This window comes from Strix aluco, chromosome 3, assembly GCF_031877795.1.
Source record: "Strix aluco isolate bStrAlu1 chromosome 3, bStrAlu1.hap1, whole genome shotgun sequence".
Taxonomy (NCBI): Eukaryota; Metazoa; Chordata; class Aves; order Strigiformes; family Strigidae; genus Strix; species Strix aluco.
Window position 1 is genome coordinate 28,603,962 of NC_133933.1, and position 6,000 is coordinate 28,609,961.

The following is a 6,000-nucleotide window of genomic DNA, read 5'->3' on the forward strand; positions in this document are numbered from 1 at the left end:
TTTGTTTCATTTTTGTTATGGCCTACATATATATTTATTTATTATACACATATATTTGATATATATATTTATATATATAAAGTTATGTATATCACTTTTAGGTAGCTATTATCTGTGAATCTATACTTGCTTCTTATTGTGTTCACCTACTGTCAAATCTTTTATCAGTTGGTGAAATAATTAAGAACATCACCTACACCATTCATAACAAACTAATCAAATGACTTATTAGCCTCTACCTATCTTAATGCTGTCTCTAAAATCTTCCTGTGTTTCTCTGTTAAAAGGTCGAATAGATAAGACAAAAGTATGCCTCCTTATCTTACACACATTGTAACCACCTCAACATTACTTCTGCCGTTTTTACAGGCAAGTTCAAGAGTGAGTTTTCAGTCACCCAAGTAATTGCAGTGGGAACCCATCTCAGGCAGCCATAGTTTATGAACCACTAACTGAAATGATCCAGTTGAATACATAAATATGCAAGGATAAAACAACTGCATTCTACATCTTAATGACTTTGGTTATCACTTGATCTCCTCACCTCTTCCAAGTCTAAATTCCAACAGTTTTATTGGTATTTCTTATGCCATTTTTGCATTAATGTTTTCCAGGAAAATGTTTGTGTGTGTTTTAAATCTTTCCAGGGTATCTAGTGTATCATGCAAATGATAGTCAGCATAGAAAATAATATTTATATATACCTCTCAGTATTCACAAATTGCTCTAACTCAGAGCAAGTTTCCTGTTCATTTTGACCAAAAGTGAGAATGAGAATCAGGGCTCTTTTAGAAACAATGTACAGACTTCGAAAAGCTAAGGTACACCTAGCTGAGGGTTTATTTTTTTACAGTGCACTTCACTGTTAACTTCAGACAGTCTTCAAATTCAGAGTTTCACAGTGCTCTCATATCCAGGTATGGACTTACACCCATTTCAGAGAGATATGCAAACATTAATGGCTCAATTGAAGTTACACAAGTTTGTGACGGTCCCCAAACCACATCTTAAATTAGAACATTAGCTCTTTGCTTTCTCAAGAAACCATTTATCTCTAAGTGGCAACAAAATATTTTCAACTGGGTGCCCACAGTCAGACACTTAAATGCACTCTGAGACACATAAAGATTATGATTATCAGAAATGAGCAGCCACTAAAATACCTACAAACCAGTGGTGTATGCTGACTTCTAGGCATGCTGCTAATTTAATACTTCTGTTAAAAGCTAGTGATTTTTTTTTTTTTGCTCAGGAGACCCCTATTTTCAGGAATCTGAAGACCTAATGACCATGCTAAATGATACATTTAAAAGTACCCAAATTGATAATCCATGAAAACTGGAAAAATGTTTTTCATTCTGCCATTAGACTATTCTAGCTTGGACAGTAGTAACACTTGCATAGAAAGGTATATTCCTCGTCTAAATCCCATTCGGAGTACTTACAGCCGTGGAATCAAAAGTTCATTACTTTACTCACAAATGCTAAAAAGTTTTTCATTTTACAACTCTTGCTGAAGAGCTGAAAAGAGGCACAGGTATTAAGTAAGTCCTCAGGCAGAATACAACCCTAAGCAAACTAGAATATTCAACACAGCATAGTTTATTTGCGTGGATAATCAACCAAGACTTTTTCTGGTCTACAAAACTGGGTGCTGCCTTTCTTGTGATAAGCCGTAGAGTACTATAACATGTTAGTTCATGCTTGGTGGCAACAGGTTTGTTTTCCAAGATTGTGTAATCCAAATTCCTTTTCTAAGAGATGATTTTGAGAAGCACTATTAAATGGAATAATTAATGAGAGCACAGGATACTAGAGAAGTAAACCTTTTTTTTTTTTTTTTTGTGGTAAGCTTCAAACATTAAAAGTATCAATTTATGAAGACCGAGTATGATTTCAGGAATGGGAATTTCTGCTAGTGCGCTAAGTTTCTGCTTATGTTACAATCAGGTCAGTGTACCCAGCTGTAGCACATGACAGAGATTTTAGGAACACAGTTAGGGTCACATTTACAATACAAATTGGGAATGTGTTGCAACTGCATTCTTTGATTTGATTGTAATGTAGATGACTGTAAGGCTAATTAAACATCATCTACTGTTCACAGGAGAAACCACCAGCTGTTGCTTAAGCACAGTTTAAAGACAGTTTTATATGAAACAGGTTATGACATGGTTTCACCAACCAACAAGGACTGAGATTTTTCCATGTTATAACAAGACTCTGGAATTACTTTAACCTCGGTTTAAACACATTCAAAATATGTTTAATACAGGTCTTGCTAGCAAGGTGCTAAGACACTTCAAAATTCATTGCACATAGCTTCAGCTAACACTGACACAATAATGTCTCCTGTATTTTGACCCAGATAAAATCAATTTTCCTCTGCTGATAGTTAACCATTTGGTCAAGTGGAATGGTGTTGGTCTTTAATTTCACAAGGGTTTTGACACAACATTCAGGCCTGTCAAATTCACAATTTGGAAAAAAAAAAAAAGTTTCTCTCCTATACAGTGCTTTCATCTGCAAATCAAAAAGCACCTACTTAAGATCACTATCATTATGTCAATTTTCAGAGAAGAAAATTAAGACACAGGGATGTGCTGCTACATGTCCAAGATCAGTCTGAAGACTGGTAGCTAAGGTAACTGAGGTACAATCCTATGTCACTAAGTTATTTTGCATCTACTCTACTGTTTTGTACAGCATCTTAATATAATAATCCTGATGAAACTGAAGAAGGAACTGATATAAAAATTAATTTATACCAGAGCAGAGGGAATATTTTGGAGGTAAATTCCATAAATCATTACAAGTCAATAAAGTCTCTAAATATAATTTAGAATTGTCACCTTTTCAGAAAAAAAAATGCTGTAACATGATTCCCTAGCAGTATAGAAAGATAATACATAATCCAGCCTATATATAATTGATAGGAGATTAACCATCACAGTTTTCTGGACAAACTCGAACCAGCACAGGGGTTTGGAACCGAATCTATGATTTGTATCATTTTAACATCCCATTTTTGAAACAGCATGAGGAACATCTAATATAGTTTTAGTATTTTATGAAACCACTCCCAAGTAGCAGGTAGGAACTATTGGTTTTAATCCCAGGGTCATATACTCGTGACAGCTCTTGGTAATCAAAGGTGTTTGTAAAGATTCCAGGTTTCAGTGGTCCTAGAAAGCGGTAGTAGCACCAAACACAACAGATTTCCATATCGAGGACTCTTTGCAGTAACTGGCTATAATCTCTGGGAAGCTTGGTTTTTCTAAAGCACCTACTGCTGCAATCTCTGAGAGTCTAATACACACATTAAGCACCTCATTGAGTGATTTCATGAAAAAGTAATGATCTTCACCCTTCCTAGTTTCAAGAGCTTCTCTTGGTTGGATAAGTTTGAAGCACATTTCATTTTGCAGAGTTTGTTGAGCTGACCTTTTAGTAAAAGCTCTTGCTGACAAGTAGCCTGATTTTATTTCTTTTAGCTGGTTTTATTTCTTCTAGGGGACCCTGTCCTGCAGGTAACCAATACATAAAATATCCCCTCCAAATCTTCCCATCTGTCAGCATGTTTATGCTTCTTGCAACATTATTTCATTAGCGGTTCAGGTCATTAAATAAGTTTGCTTCAAATGCAGAGAGACCTATGAAAGTGAAAGTGACCAGCTGTAAACCAGGAATTCGACTAAAAGACTTAAGGCAGCCAGCACACCACCTTGAGGCACAGATGCAGAAGTCAGTATTTGTTAAGAACAACATTCTTACACCTGCCCCAGTGTGGGGAGAACCTGACAGAAAGCACACAGGTTAAAGCCTAGTTTTGATGCACGCTACCGTCTCATGCAACTTTCCACTCAACAGGGGAAAGCCGTTTTCTGGCCTAAAGCTGAACTGTATAAATTCAGAGCACTGTGGCCCTATAACACATCTTATCATCTCATTCAGACACCTGATGTTTCTTCCAGATTGTTACTCGAAGCTCTGTATCTACACGTGGTCAAGCATAACTCAAGTTAAAATCTTAAATGGTGTCGCTTCTTAGTGCCTTGGCATAGCCATATGTAAAATGGGGGTAATTACTTACTTTATTAAGGTGTGGTGTTTGTAAAATGTTTGAGACTCTCAGATGAAAAGGACTTTCCTTGCAAAACGTAATTATATTATTATGCCAGAGGTAAGGCATAGGCCCTGTGATTCCACATACAGTATTTAAATACAATTACTTATCTATCAAAATCAAGAATCTGCTATTTCTCCCTCTCTCAGCTCCTGATCCTCTTACCATTAATAATCTGAGTAATCCTGACTCCAATGAATGTGCTGACATACTCCTTCTGTAAGGTGTACAAGTAGCGCAAAAAGCACAGCAACTCAAAACCAGTATCAATTCTCATTTATGACCATTTTCCATAATTTCCACTATTTGTAAGAGTCCTTAAGTTCTGGTGTCACAGTTTTAGAGAAGTATCTCCCTTCGACATTTCTGCAGGTGCCCATCGGTATCAAAAGTATTTGTATACACTTTTCGGAAGGTAGATAACTTCAGATAAATGTAGTCTAAGGCCAAAACAATTTTGCAAGCTGTCCATCAGCTGTGACACGCGAGAGCACCTGGGCGTTTTCTTATACTCCCACCGTTCTTAAGCCTCCCGGGTCTGGGGCCATCCATCCAACACCGACCCCTGAGGGTGCTCCTGGCTTCCCGCAGCATCGGGAGGGCTTTCCCGCACCTCCCCCGCGCCAGCCGCCGCCTCTCACACCAACTCCCGGTTTTCTCCGGCCGGTTTTCCCGCGAGGCGCGTGCGTGGCGGCGGCACCCGGGTGGGGGGGTTCCCGCTATCCGATCACCGCCCATTCTGGCGGCGGAGGTCACGCCGCCAGCGGCAGAGCCAAAGGGCTCGAGTGGGAACAAGCAGGAGGAGCGAAGGTAGGGAGGGCGGGAGAAGAAACGGTGCCGTAAGGCGAGACGGAGGGAGATGAATGGCGGGTCACGGGGGGGCAGAAGAGGGGCGACAGGGGGGCACCCTGCCTACCTACTGGGGGGGGGGGGGGGGCTGGAAGGGGGAAGGAACGCAGGGGCTCCAACCCCACGCGTGCCAAGGCTGCCCCAGCGCCGCTCCGCACCCCGAGTCCTTCTGGGGGTGCCCCCCCCCACCCCGCCCCGGGCCGGGCCACCGCAGCGCGCCCACCCCCCCCCCCCCCCCCCGCTCCCTCCCCGACACGTGCGCGCAGCCCCACGGCGGGTCGCGACCGGCCCGGGCCCCGCGCCGACACGCGCGGCGGGAGGGGCGGGGAAGGGGCCGGTTCGCCCCGGCGGGGGGTGGGAGGAGGCGGAGGGGAGGGGGGTGGAGGGGAGGGCGCCCCGCGCCTGGCAGCTCTGCTCTCCTCGGGAGCGCGGCGGCCGGCACCCGCCCGGATTGGCAGGAGCCTGTGCCCTCCTCTTCCTCCCTCCTTTTCCCTCCTCCGCGGGGTGGGTTTCAGCCCTCCTCCTTCCTTGGGGAGGGGGGGAAGAATAGTTTAAAAAAAAAAAAAAAGAAAAAACAGAGAGAGAAAAGAAATCCCAAGTCGCGTCCCCGACGTCTCCGGGCCCCGCGGCCGCAGCGGCCGCCCCACATTCCTGGCATTCCTGGGCCGTGACTCCCCGCGCCGCCCCGGCCCCAGCCCGGCCCCGGCCCCGCCGCCTCCGGCTCGCCCGCCCGCCGGCCCCGCTCGCCCCCGCGGGACACCAGTCCCCTCCCTCCCGCCCTGCCTCCCTCCTTCCCGCACCCCACGGGCGGCAGCAGGAGTTCAGGGCGCCCCGGCCCCCCGCGCCGCCGCCGCCGGGCGGCCCCAGCTGTCGGCCGCCCCGCCGAAGTTCCCCGCGGTGGCCGGGCCGGGGCGGCGGGAGCGGGTCTCCCTTCCCCAGCGCCCCCGGGGAGCGGCCCGCCGCCCTCCCCGCCCGCTGCGGGTCCCGCGGGAGCCGCCGCCGCCCGGGCCGGGGCAGCCGCCTCC